The 15,314-nt window shown below is 44.7% G+C and overlaps 1 long non-coding RNA gene across 1 annotated transcript; it reads left to right on the top strand.

Moving 5' to 3' along the window:
• Positions 1 to 13,739: 13,739 nt before the first annotated feature.
• LOC146854861 (uncharacterized) lies at positions 13,740 to 14,566 on the top strand. Its single transcript, XR_014980760.1, has 3 exons — positions 13,740 to 13,800; positions 14,303 to 14,372; positions 14,463 to 14,566. It is a non-coding gene; the product is annotated as an uncharacterized LOC146854861 (long non-coding RNA).
• Positions 14,567 to 15,314: the final 748 nt, after the last annotated feature.

Here is a 15,314-nt window from a genome sequence, read left to right as displayed (position 1 = left end):
ATTTTCATCACCACTAAACTGTTTAAAGGCAAGAATCAACCTTTCGTAATAAGCATGTACGGATTCCTTCGCTTCTTGATGAGTTCTATCAATCTTTACCCAATCAGTTTCTTTAGGAGGTACCTTATTTTTCAAAAAGGTAATCACTTGTTCATATTTTCTCATTACTTCTGGATCAGGGGCACCTGTTTTTGGATCTCTGGGGTATTCTTGTGTAGGCCAGCTTATCGTTATTTTACATTCTGCCCATAAATCTGCTGGTACAATCATGTCAAATAGGCTATTCAAATCAATCCATAGAACTTCTGATAATTTTACAAACCTGTCTACCTGCCTATACCACTCGACTGGCTTCTCGCGCAGTCGTGGAAAATCATTGGTAAATGACAAAATATCTTGTCTGGTACAGGGGACATGTACATAGCCTCCACCTGTAATCTCTCTCATGGGACACTCAGTTACTACCTTTTCCTTTTCTCTTACCAGGTAAGCTGTAAACGTTTTATCTGTTGCATCCTCTCATTTTCGAAACCATCTACTTTTCCATGTGTCTACATCGCCCCATTTTCTCAGTAAAATAATTAAATCTGTAATCGGAGTTGTTCGTCCTGTAGTATTCAAATTTTCAATGTCCTTTTCAGAAAAATCTACTCTGTATGGTTTTTGCAAGTCAATAACCATTTCATTTGCTACTTCTTCTAATCTTTCATGTAAATTTCTCGCTCTCCACGTTATACTTTTGCATAAGAACATTAATTCTTCATCCTGATAGGTTTTTAACTTTTCCGTAGGAATAGTCCCTACTATTAATTCTTCTAACACTATTTTTAATTTGGACACATCTAACTGTCTAAGCTCAGCATCCTTTTGCTGTAAACTTCTTAGCCATTCACATAATTCATCAGAAGTAGGACCTACGGGAATCATTTCATTTCGTGTCTGTTCTAAACCTTTTGGTGATCCTGGTACTGACTCTGTCGTCATTATTGCTCTATTTGTTAGACTTTGATTTACTGTCATATTTTTAGGAGTACTTTGTTCGGAAATCCCTACCTTTTGTCCCCATGAATTTTCTCTTGTATCTCTTCTTTGTATTTCATTTTCTCTGTTACCATTATAAGGAATCGTCAGACAATGCTCACTATCCTTTTGTTTGTCAAAAATCGGCATTACAGGTCCTATTGTTACAGGAACAGTTACAGCTTCCATATTTTTTGTCAATTCCCTAATCTTCTCAGTTAACTCTAAAGTGGTTCTGGCTAATTCTGCTGAATTTTCATTTGCCATTTTACTGGGTTGAGTATTGTCTGTTTCTCTAAAAGGATTATTTCTTCCTACCTCATGTGGTACTTTTTCAAATTTTATATTCTGTGGTGATTCTTTTACCGGGGCACTTGGTATCAATATTGTGGAATTTGGTTGATACGGGGGTGGATTTTTATAAAACATGTCTTCCAGAACATCATCCTCCGACTTATGCACACCATACTTATAACCTTCTGATCCTGTATTATTTCTCTTTTCAGTACATTTTCTACTAATAGACTCTTCAACATTTCTCACAGGAAACAACCCATCAGTCATATTTGCACTTCGCCATCTCTTCATTCTATCATCATGATTCTCTTGTCCATATGATCTGCCAAACATATATCTGTACCTTCCGCCACTCAGTTGCCGTTCTCTGTCATACATCTCATCTTCCCATTCTGTCAATGCTTCAAACTGTGTAGGTCTAGGTCTCGGTTCTAATTTCATCATTCTTTCTCTCAAATTTCTCAAACCGCTAAATTAAATGAACCATGTTCCGGAAATGCTAAAACTCCATCATCTTTTGTATATTGTCTAACCATATACATGTATGATATCCATATTTTGCAACCATAAAGGATGCAGGTGATTTCGTTGGAGGAAGCAACTGTCCCTCTCTAGTCACAATCGGTTTGTCCTTTTTAAATAAGTTCTTGATTTTACCGAACCAGGACTTTTTCTCTTTTTCTGGTGGATCGTAATACATCATTTTCTCTTTTCTGTATCGCTAGATTTCTTCTACGGCTAATTTGTTTGTTTTATCCAATTGTAGCGCGACTCACACTAACGCACCAATCCGGGGCATCTATGTCACCTTTACAATTCTCCAATCCCAGCGCGGCTCTCACTAACGCACCAATCCGGGGCGTCTACGTCACCCTGTAAATATCTACTACTAGCGCGGCACACACCAACGCACCAATCAGGAGCGTCTACGTCCCTTACTGACTAACCAATCCAAGCGCTGTCTTTCTGACATCAGCTTTTCTCGCTACACCTGCTTCTGCTGACCCCTCCTTTACAAAATTTATCAGCAAACTTTTTACATTCACTTTTTACTGAAATTCTGTTAGTAACGACATAAAAACGCCACCATTATCTGTTTCACCTACAAAAGAGATAGTCTTGACCTTTTACACAAGAATTACGTCTTTCCCGAGAGCAGCGAACAGTTTGCCCCACTACGGAATCATTACATCCGTCGATAAAGTAGCACTTCCCTCTACCTTACCCTTCTAGCAAGCATTAGCTAACCGTTTCTCTAGAAATAAAACACCTGTTGGAGACCAATGCTCCTGAGAATTAAAACCAGAGTTTCACAGTTAACCTGTTTCATTTACACACATTCATACGGAAAATGTAGTTCATTCACACAGAATCCTGTCTTTCCCGAGAGCAGCAGACAATCTGCCCTACTACGGAATCATTACAAACTTCCGACTTCCTCCATCCCAGAAGTCGTCAAACAACATAAAACGCGACGCGACTCAACATAGAGTGTTAATACATAAACCAATACTTATCCAGCATCCGCAATCAGAATTGTAGAATCTTGTCTCATTACTGTATTTCTGAGGATTTACGCTCTGTGGAAAAGGCGGTTTTGGCGCCTGATTCTGTTGGGCAACAACCTGCTGCTGTCGCTGCGGTTGACAACTCACCTTATTCTGTACCTGTGGATTCAATGATGCATTATCACCATTAGGACTTGGGGAAAATTTACACTCGGTTTTCCAATGCCCTATCCTTCCGCAATTATGACATGGCCATTTCTTTTTGGCTTCATCTAAATTCATTTGTCCTTTCCCATTTCCAATGCTAGGTTTTTGTCTCATGCCCGTATTATTTGCTTGTCCAATCAATTGAGCTTCCTGTCTCTCTGCCACTTTTACTTGAGCCCACATAGCTTTTTCTTTTAACTTACGCTGTTTGGCTTCAATCTCATCACTAAAATATTTTGCATGTCTCAGTACTTCATCTATATTTTTATTTTGCCAATCTACTGTATGTTGTTTAATCATTTCACTTACTTCAGGTCGTAACCCATACAGAAACTGATATACAAAATGACTCAGATCTTTCTCACTCAAATTTTCATCACCACTAAACTGTTTAAAGGCAAGAATCAACCTTTCCTAATAAGCATGTACGGATTCCTTCGCTTCTTGATGAGTTCTATCAATCTTTACCCAATCAGTTTCTTTAGGAGGTACTTTATTTTTCAAAAAGGTAATCACTTGTTCATATTTTCTCATTACTTCTGGATCAGGGGCACCTGTTTTTGGATCTCTGGGGTATTCTTTTGTAGGCCAGCTTATCGTTATTTTACATTCTGCCCATAAATCTGCTGGTACAATCATGTCAAATAGGCTATTCAAATCAATCCATAGAACTTCTGATAATTTTACAAACCTGTCTACCTGCCTATACCACTCGACTGGCTTCTCGCGCAGTCGTGGAAAATCATTGGTAAATGACAAAATATCTTGTCTGGTCCAGGGGACATGTACATAGCCTCCACCTGGAATCTCTCTCATGGGACACTCGGTTACTACCTTTTCCTTTTCTCTTACCGGGTAAGCTGTAAACGTTTTATCTGTTGCATCCTCTCGTTTTCGAAACCATCTACTTTTCCATTTGTCTACATCGCCCCATTTTCTCAGTAAAATAACTAAATCTTTGATCTGAGTTGTTCGTCCTGTAGTATTCAAATTTTCAATGTCCTTTTCAGAAAAATCTACTCTGTATGGTTTTTGAAATGACTTTACCTTTTCGAAATCAATACCCATTTCATTTGCTGCTTCTTCTAATCTTTCATGTAAATTTCTTGCTCTCCACGTTATACTTTTGCATAAGAACATTAATTCTTCATCCTGATAGGTTTTTAACTTTTCCGTAGGAATAGTCCCTACTATTAATTCTTCTAACACTATTTTTAATTTGGACACATTTAACGGTCTAGGCTCAGCATCCTTTTGCTGTAAACTTCTTAGCCATTCACATAATTCATCAGAAGTAGGACCTACGGGAATCATTTCATTTCGTGTCTGTTCTAAACCTTTTGGTGATCCTGGTACTGACTCTGTCGTCATTATTGCTCTATTTGTTAGACTTTGATTTACTGTCAAATTTTTAGGAGTACTTTGTTCGGAAATCCCTACCTTTTGTCCCCATGAATGTTCTCTTGTATCTCTTCTTTGTATTTCATTTTCTCTGTTACCGTTATAAGGAATCGTCAGACAATGCTCACTATCCTTTTGCTTGTCAAAAATCGGCATTACAGGTCCTATTGTTACAGGAACAGTTACAGCTTCCATATTTTAGTCAATTCCCTAATCTTCTCAGTTAACTCTAAAGTGGTTCTGGCTAATTCTGCTGAATTTTCATTTGCCATTTTACTGGGTTGAGTATTGTCTGTTTCTCTAAAAGGATTATTTCTTCCTACCTCATGTGGTACTTTTTCAAATTTTATATTCTGTGGTGATTCTTCTACCGGGGCACTTGGTGTCAATAATGTGGAATTTGGTTGATACGGGGGTGGATTTTTATAAAACATGTCTTCCAGAACATCATCCTCCGACTTATGCACACCATACTTATAACCTTCTGATCCTGTGTTATTTCTCTTTTCAGTAAATTTTCTACTAATAGTCTCTTCAACATTTCTCACAGGAAACAACCCATCAGTCATATTTGCACTTCGCCATCTCTTCATTCTATCATCATGATTCTGTTGTCCATATGATCTGCCAAACATATATCTGTACCTTCCGCCACTCCGTTGCCGTTCTCTGTTATACATCTCATCTTCCCATTCTGTCAATGCTTCAAACTGTGTAGGTCTAGGTCTCGGTTCTAATTTCATCATTCTTTCTCTCAAATTTCTCAAACCGCTAAATTAAATGAACCATGTTCCGGAAATGCTAAAACTCCATCATCTATTGTATATTGTCTAACCATATACATGTATGATATCCATATTTTGCAACCATAAAGGATGCAGGTGATTTCGCTGGAGGTAGCAACTGTCCCTCTCTAGTCACAATCGGTTTGTCCTTTTTAAATAAGTTCTTGATTTTACCGAACCAGGACTTTTTCTCTTTTTCTGGTGGATCGTAATACATCATTTTCTCTTTTCTGTATCGCTAGATTTCTTCTACGACTAATTTGTTTGTTTTATCCAATCGTAGCGCGACTCACACTAACGCACCAATCCGGGGCATCTATGTCACCTTTACAATTCTCCAATCTCAGCTCGGCTCTCACTAACGCACCAATCCGGGGCGTCGACGTCACCCTGTAATTCTCTACTCCTAGCGCGGCACACACCAACGCACCAATCAGGAGCGTCTATGTCCCTTATTGACTAACCAATCCCAGTGCGGTCTTTCTGACGTCAGCTATTCTCGCTACTCCTGCTTCGGCTGACCCTCCTTTACAAAATTTATCGGCAAACTTTTTACATTCACTTTTTACTGAAATTCTGTTAGTAACGACATAAAAACGCCACCATTATCTGTTTCACTAACAAAAGAGATAGTCTTGACTTTTTTCACAAGAATTCCGTCTTTCCCGAGAGCAGCGAACAGTTTGCCCTACTACGGAATCATTACATCCGTCGATAAAGTAGCACTTCCCTCTACCTTACCCTTCTAGCAAGCATTAGCTAACCGTTTCTCTAGAAATAAAACACCTGTTGGAGACCCAATGCTCCTGAGAATTAAAACCAGAGTTTCACAATGAACCTGTTTCATTTACACACATTCATACGGAAAATGTAGTTCATTCACACAGAATCCTGTCTTTCCAGAGAGCAGCAGACAATCTGCCCTCCTACGGAATCATTACAAACTTCCGACTTCCTACATCCCAGAAGTCGTCAAACAACATAGAACGCGACGCGACTCAACATAGAGGTGCCGATTCCGATCCTGTAAAACCCGGGTACGATTCATCGTACGGAGCATATTCTCCGTACGACTTGTACCCGGGAAATCCACCGTACAATCCAGCAAGTACGATTCGTACAGAAATACCATTCCGTACGAATCGTACAAAACACCGTACGGCTAAAAAATACCTACGAGTCTGATCCTGGACAGCACGTACGCGACATCCGTACGGAGTCAGGCAGCGTTTTACGGACCAGCAAGTACGAATCGTCCCTACGTCACTCCGCACAGCTATTTTTTTACAGCAGACAAAAAATGCTGGAAAACTGAGTCCGACGCGAAAACGGAGCCCCGGAACACGACGGACAGCCATGGACCCCATCCTACGTGTCATCCCGGCCCTCTTAGCCTACGACCTGGTGCACCAAACCCGACGCACACGCCGCAGAAGGTGAGAACAACACCCAGGGGCCAAGGGGGGGTGAGGGGCAGGAAACATACCCCCTACCCAAATCAAAACCTACAATATTGAGGACACACATTACCTCCAGGGTCTGGTCACTTCGGGGGGTGTGTCCACCAATCCCTGCATCCCGCAACAACGGAAGTGGACGTGTATGTGTACCCCTACGGCAATACTACAATAGTGATACGCACCGTACTCACACATCCATAGCGTGGGTACGGTCCGTATCACTATAGTAGTGGTGCCGTAGGGGTACGCGTGCGTACAGGCCGTACCACGCGTGCTCCTACGGCACCACTACTATAGTGATACAGACCGCACCCACACATACATAGCGTGGGTACGGGCCGTATCACTATTGGATTGGGGCCCTAGGGGTACGCGTGGTACGGACCGTACACACCCTATGAATGCGGGGGTACGGTCCGTATCACATGTACCCCTACGGCACCAGTACATTTGGGATACAAGGCGTACACACGCCACAAATGTTGGTTTACGGCCTGGTGCAGCATATTACCTTTATATTGGTGTGTGTGTAGGCCCAGGACAGCAGTGTACTGCACCAAGGGGGTGGGTGGGTGGGTGTGTGGCTGCATAGGATTCCCAGCAGTGGACAGACATGTGAGGGGTGGCTGCAGAGGACTCCCAGCAGTGGACAGACATATGTGGGTGGGTGCAGAGGACTCCCAGCAGTGGACAGACATGTGAGGGGTGGGTGTATATGACAACCAGCAGTGGCCAGAGACATGGGAGTGGGTGCATATCACTACCAGCAGTGGACAGAGACATGGGGGTGGGTGCATATCACTCTCAGCAGTGGACAGACATATGTGGGTGGGTGCAGAGGACTCCCAGCAGTGGACAGAGACATGGGGGTGGGTGCATATCACTACCAGCAGTGGACAGACATGTGAGGGGTAGCTGCAGAGGACTCCCAGCAGTGGACAGATATGTGAGGGGTGGGTGCAGAGGACTCCCAGCAGTGGACAGACATGTGAGGGGTGGGTGCAGAGGACTCCCAGCAGTGGACAAAGACATGGGGGTGGGTGCATATCACTACCACCAGTGGACAGACATATGTGGGTGGGTGCAGAGGACTCCCAGCAGTGGACAGAGACATGGGGGTGGGTGCATATCACTCCCAGCAGTGGACAGAGACATGGGGGTGGGTGCATATCACTACCACCAGTGGACAGACATATGTGGGTGGGTGCAGAAGACTCCCAGCAGTGGACAGACATGTGAGGGGTGGGTGCAGAGGACTTCCAGCAGTGGACAGACATATGTGGGTGGGTGCAGAGGACTCCCAGCAGTGGACAGACATGTGAGGGGTGGGTGTATATGACTACCAGCAGTGGCCAGAGACATGGGTGTGGGTGCATATCACTACCAGCAGTGGACAGAGACATGGGGTGGGTGCATATCACTCCCAGCAGTGGACAGAGACATGGGGGTGGGTGCATATCACTACCAGCAGTGGACAGACATGTGAGGGGTTGCTGCAGAGGACTCCCAGCAGTGGACAGACATGTGAGGGGTGGCTGCAGAGGACTCCCAGCAGTGGACAGACCTGTGAGGGGTGGGTGCAGAGGACTCCCAGCAGTGGACAGACATGTGAGGGGTGGGTGCAGAGGACTCCCAGCAGTGGACAAAGACATGGGGTGGGTGCATATCACTGCCACCAGTGGACAGACATATGTGGGTGGGTGCAGAGGACTCCCAGCAGTGGACAGAGGCATGGGGGTGGGTGCATATAACTCCCAGCAGTGGACAGAGACATGGGGGTGGGTGCAGAGGACTCCCAGCAGTGGACAGACATGTAAGTGGTGGGTGCAGAGGACTCCCAGCAGTGGACAGACATGTGAGGGGTCGGTGCAGAGGGCTCCCAGCAGTGGACAGACATATGTGGGTGGGTGCAGAGGACTCCCAGCAGTGGACAGACCTGTGAGGGGTGGGTGTATATGACTACCAGCAGTGGCCAGAGACATGGGTGTGGGTGCATATCACTACCAACAGTGGACAGAGACATGGGGTGGGTGCATATCACTCCCAGCAGTGGACAGAGACATGGGGGTGGGTGCATATCACTACCAGCAGTGGACAGACATGTGAGGGGTAGCTGCAGAGGACTCCCAGCAGTGGACAGACATGTGAGGGGTGGGTGCAGAGGACTCCCAGCAGTGGACAGACATATGTGGGTGGGTGCAGAGGACTCCCAGCAGTGGACAGACATGTGAGGGGTGGGTGTATATGACAACCAGCAGTGGCCAGAGACATGGGTGTGGGTGCATATCACTACCAGCAGTGGACAGAGACATGGGGGTGGGTGCATATCACTCCCAGCAGTGGACAGACATATGTGGGTGGGTGGAGAGGACTCCCAGCAGTGGACAGAGACATGGGGGTGGGTGCAGAGGACTCCCAGCAGTGGACAGACATGTGAGGGGTGGGTGCAGAGGACTCCCAGCAGTGGACAGACATGTGAGGGGTGGCTGCAGAGGACTCCCAGCAGTGGACAGACCTGTGAGGGGTGGGTACAGAGGACTCCCAGCAGTGGACAGACATGTGAGGGGTGGGTGCAGAGGACTCCCAGCAGTGGACAAAGACATGTGGGGTGGGTGCATATCACTGCCACCAGTGGACAGACATATGTGGGTGGGTGCAGAGGACTCCCAGCAGTGGACAGAGGCATGGGGGTGGGTGCATATCACTCCCAGCAGTGGACAGAGACATGTGGGTGGGTGCAGAGGATTCCCAGCAGTGGACAGACATGTAAGTGGTGGGTGCAGAGGACTCCCAGCAGTGGACAGACATGTGAGGGGTGGGTGCAGAGGACTCCCAGCAGTGGACAGACATATGTGGGTGGGTGCAGAGGACTCCCAGCAGTGGACAGACATGTGAGGGGTGGGTGTATATGACTACCAGCAGTGGCCAGAGACATGGGTGTGGGTGCATATCACTACCAGCAGTGGACAGAGACATGGGGGTGGGTGCATATCACTCCCAGCAGTGGACAGACATGTGAGGGGTGGGTGCAGAGGACTCCCAGCAGTGGACAGACATGTGAGGGGTGGGTGCAGAGGACTCCCAGCAGTGGACAGACATATGTGGGTGGGTGCAGAGGACTCCCAGCAGTGGACAGACATGTGAGAGGTGGGTGTATATGACTACCAGCAGTGGCCAGAGACATGGGTGTGGGTGCAATTCACTACCAGCAGTGGACAGAGACATGGGGGTGGGTGCATATCACTCCCAGCAGTGGACAGAGACATGGGGGTGTACATCATTATCAGATGACCACAACTCCATGGGTGCATGTACACATCCCTAACTTTGGACTATGATGATAGTGCCATAACAACACATCACTGACAGCAGTGTCCCACTCCCAGGAGGATGGATGTCTTTCCCCCACTGCATGACACACCACATGTGGGTTTGAGGACAAATAACACATGCATACCCACCCCTGGCTGATGCAGCACAATTCACACACTGAGATCATGCCACAAGACTGTATAGTCATGTTACTGCCTACTAAACTAAGAGAGCCAAAGGGAACACACACTGTCACGCACATCCCAGGACTGATAGGAATGTACAGGTGCTGGGCAAGCCACCAAGATGTTGTCTCTCATGGAAGGAATAGGGTAGAGTTCCCACAGATACAATGCCCGCAATTGTGAGTCAGGTGCCCAAATACCCTGCAGAACAAGTACCATATGTGTGCTAGGCCGGGAGTACACACATGCATAGTGCTGAAAAGGGAGAATTTCTCCATGAAGGCATTTCAACATACTCAATACACAAGTACAGTGACTAGAAAGGATGGCACAGGCGATGCAGCCGGAGACATTGCTGAGCAGGCATGGCCATAGTTGAAGGGATCCGTCACCAACAAAGGAAATGTAGACACAGGTCAGCACAACAATTATGCAACTCTTTGCAGGGAAGATGTCAGGTGCCACAGAGGAAGGAACACTCCTTGGGACAATGTCTCAAAACCAAAATAACACACACTACCAATGATTCTTTGCAGAGACCTTGTGATGGCACGCAGATACCATGGTCCACCTCATGACCATCAGACTAGAACATTTCTCAGAACCGTAACACATTACCACAACACCAACTCCTGGAGCCTCAGCACCAACATCAGTACCTGAAATGCAATAGTGTTCAAAGTAAAAATAAAATGCTTTATTCAGCATAAAAACGAATTATGAAATCACACTATATACAAAGGCCAATGGCCAGTCCATAATAGGAGTCCTTGGGGGGACACATGGGCACGCGTCTCCCCTAGCTTGCCTGCACAGTGGAACCCTCATGTTCGTCGACCGGGGGGGGGGGCATCATGTGGGGCAGGACCAGGCACCGCAGGGACAGGAGGGGGAAGGGTAGGTGTGGTGGGTGCAGGGGTGGACGTCTCCACCACAGGGGGTGGGGCAGCACCAAAGGTGGAGGTGAGCTCGGCGCTGCACACTGCTGCCAGGGCGTCCAGAGTAACCCCTGCACCGGAAGAAACCCCAGGGCCAACGGAGGGGGGTGTGGCCGAGGGATGGGGTGCAGCGCTCTTGGGGGAGGGGGTGGACATGGGGGGGACTCAACTCCCCTGCCCGGGGACTTCCTCGCCCGCTTGCGGGGTGGTGTCACAGTGGGGGTGAGGGCCAGCGCACCCATGTCGACCTCTTTGGTTGACCATTTGGCAGGGGAGTGCTTTTGGAGGGACTGGGTTGTGAGGCCTGCGGACTCACACTGGGGCTGTGTGTATGTCTTTTTGCCCCAGACCCACTGGGTGTGCCTACATCCCCCTGAGTGTGCGTGCCAGGAGGTGTGCGCTTGCCCTTACTTGGTGGTGTGCTGCCTGTGTCTGGTGGGGTGCGTGCTTGGGAATGTCTGGGTGTGCATGGGACAGGTATGGGAGAGGGAAGTGTGGATGGGGCTGGGGTAGGGGGGGACGAAGCGCTGCAGGAGAGTCACTGATGCCATCAGGGAAGAGTCCATGGACCGCAGAAACCTGCGTTGTTCAGACATCGTTGCTGACATGCCCTCCATGAACGACACCATCTGTGTCAGCAGTGTGGTGTGGCCATGGAGGACAGTCAGCACCGATGCCTGCCCAACCTGCAACTGCCGCAGTATGTCCACAGACTCTGCACTAAGGGCAGCAGGAGTGACAGGGGCAGGGGGTGCGGTGCCTGTCCCGAAGGAGACATGGTGGGGCTCTGCACGGACAGAAGGGACCGGAGCAACTGGGAGGGCGGTGATGGGAATGGAGGAGGCGGGGAAAGATGTTGGCTGCTGCCAGGTGTTGTAGCAGCCTCCGCCCCCTCGATGAGGTCAGCCTCGGACCCGTCTGCGTCGTAGTTGGGCTCGCCACCAGACAGGTCCTCCGACTTACTCCCCTCGCCCTCTGTGCCACTGGCTCCCGCAGACTCGCCAGCACTGGTGGCACTGGTGCTGGGTCCCCTCCAGGTCCGTGCAGGTGTCTCCCTCGGTTTCCAATGATGATGCCATGGGCAAGGTGAAGATACAGAAAAACATCAGTCACCTGTATACATCTGACACATGAGTACAAAACCAATAGGTCAGTGCATATCAGGCAATGCATCATGAGTAACAGCTAGATTACTCCGCACATATGTAAGCCCTGTACTCCCCAGTTGGTAGACCCACCATGCCACTTGGACACAAGGAAAAATAGGACACACCAGCCCAAAACTTGAATGAGAAATACACTGAGAAGCTAGTGTCTGGGAACAGGTGAGCACAGCAATACAATGAAGTCATGCCACCTCTTGTTTACCCTGAAAGAAACAGTAGTGGTGCACCCAAGGCAAACTAACACACCTCAATACTAAAGGTGTCCCCACACTCAGAGACCTGTAAGTACTTTGGAACACAAAACGAAAAAAATGTGTTCCCTTGGGAATCACAATACTTTACACAATAGACATGTTTAGAATGTGGGAATGTGCCATTTTGTGAACAGAACACACATGTGCCTTCATAAGAGATGGCTCCCAAGGAGGTGCACACAAAAGTACATTTACCCAGTCATTGAAGAAGCTGGCAGCCTTATTTAAAGAAGCCACTGTTAGAAAGAAATGGGGTTGCAGAAAGTACATATACCTGGGCCCACGGAGGTCTTGATGACTTGACACTCGTAAGTTGGTATCACCAACGGATCTCTGACATATTATCGACAGACACATTATCGAACTACACAAATATCGCAACAAATATATCGACATCAAAAATATCGACATTGTATACTTATTTAAAAAACTACACTAATATCGACACTACAATATCGTAATACAATTATATCGATCACACAAATATCGCACACATTAATATCGAAATACTAAATATCGACATAAGTTAATAAATATGACACATGTCACAAATATCGATAACCAAAATATAGACATCAATAATATCGTTTTTTTAAATATATCGACAATTCTAATACTAATAAAACCAATACTTTCAACAACATAAAGACAATATTTTACCAAAACATACATTTTCAAATGAGATTCTACTTAAACATAAACATAACATTTATAGCGATCTCTATATTTAACAACATAATAAAAAAAACCTAAAATAATTATCACATTGGCATTTCGAACACATTTAAATAAAATTAGTACACATTATAAACAATCTTTTTATATATAATAATTTAAAACTCTCCTCCTTTAAAACTAAATATACTCTTACTTAGCATTTTCCATAAAAGGAAACCAATTAACTAAAAAAAATTTCAAACCATCCAATAGAAAGGCCACATACAGAAAACAACCAATAACATTCAAGAAACAATTTGAAACCACTATATAAACCAATTAAAACAAGTGTTCCACGGTGCCTTAAACCAAAGCATTGAACGAAGAAGAACTCTACTAAACAGAAGAAACCTACATCCTATTACTATTCTAAAAACGTAAGTAAATATTCTTTTCTAACTAAACTGCCAAATTAAACTAAAACACTAATTTATCTTTACTCAAATAAATAACTAATTTATATATTCCATCTCTTTATGTTTCCACTACAGATATTACTCCAAACAGCTAAAGAAAATATTGAAGATTGCCAGAAAAGACTCACTAAAAAGTAAGTATACTATCAAAATACTTTATAAAATATTAATTAAATCCTACTAAAACCCCAAAACATCCTAAACCCCTAAACAAATCCATGTTCTCTTTTTTAAATTGTAAAAAACCTGTATAAATTAACACCTATAGTCTATACCACTGGGCATGAGGGTAGGCTCTGTTTGCTTAGTGAGAGGTTAGGCTACTGCATCTTATTTATTAGGCAGGAGGGGCACATAGTAAGAGGGGTAGGAGACGGGGGTACATTGACATGTGGTGGGGGAGGGGGGGTAGAGAACTGGGTGGAAAGGTTGTTCATTCTCCTGAATAATTGGTCTTGATGATAAATGTGTGGTACTTCCGGGACAGATGAAGGTGGGGGAATGTTTTTTGAATTGTTAATTTGTAAAACAATAAAATAAGTTTCTTCAATAAAAATATAGTCTATACCAAACAGCAATACCACCCCACTTAAAAAACTAAACCAACCACAACAATAAATGTTCTTTAACTTTCAGAGACTAAATCAACTAAACAACATTTTTGCGACAAACAACATCTTCATTCAAATACAACAAAAAAGACTTGGTAAGTATATATAAAAAAAATGCTTTTTTGCTAATTTCATATAAAGATATAAAGTACTATAGCATATATTTTCATATACATTTTTTCCAGAATTGTAACACATCACGATGACAGAAGAAGCCCAATTTATAACTTCGCAGAAAGGAAAATTCCTATTGTGTTACATGGGTTACACATACACCCAAGAAAAGCAGACGGACCGAAAAGTTAACTGGAAGTGTACTAAATATTATTCTAACAAATGCTACGGCCGAGCAACAACAAGAGAAACAACTGTACTATATACAAGAGAGCATAACCATCCACCCAATCTCTCTGAAATAGAAGTCAGATCAACTCTTGAAAATATCAAAGAATTAAGCACAGGTTCACAAACTGCTACAAGTGTAATCCTAAAAGAACTATTACCTAGAGTGCCCAAAGAAGCAAGAGGCCAATTACCATCAATTGCTTCTATAAAAAGAACTATTGCTAGGACCAAAAAAGCAACCACGACAACTATACCATCCCCTAAAACTTTTCAAGAGATCATCATTCCACCAGAATTAAGTATCACCCACAATAATGAACCTTTTATTTTTTTTGATAACAAAAGCCCAGAAAAAAGAATCATAATGTTTGCTACTGCAAACAATATAACTAAACTGCAACAATGCCAAACATGGATGATGGATGGCACCTTTACAATATGCCCAAAACCATTCTATCAGCTTTACACAATACACGGTCAATATCACAACACTTCCATACCTTTAATTTATGCACTATTACCTAACAAACAAAACACAACATATAATGAAATGCTAGGAAAAGTAAAACAAGAATCTAATGATTTTTACCCTCAAACAATTATCATAGACTTTGAGCAAGCCATGATAAATTCCATTCTAAAACTGTACCCCCATACAGCTATCCAAGGATGTTACTTCCATCTTAACCAAT

Source organism: Triturus cristatus, chromosome 4_1, assembly GCF_964204655.1.
Source record: "Triturus cristatus chromosome 4_1, aTriCri1.1, whole genome shotgun sequence".
Lineage (NCBI taxonomy): Eukaryota > Metazoa > Chordata > Amphibia > Caudata > Salamandridae > Triturus > Triturus cristatus.
Note: the sequence above shows the minus strand (reverse complement) of the source record. Positions and strands in the feature narration are given on the sequence as shown.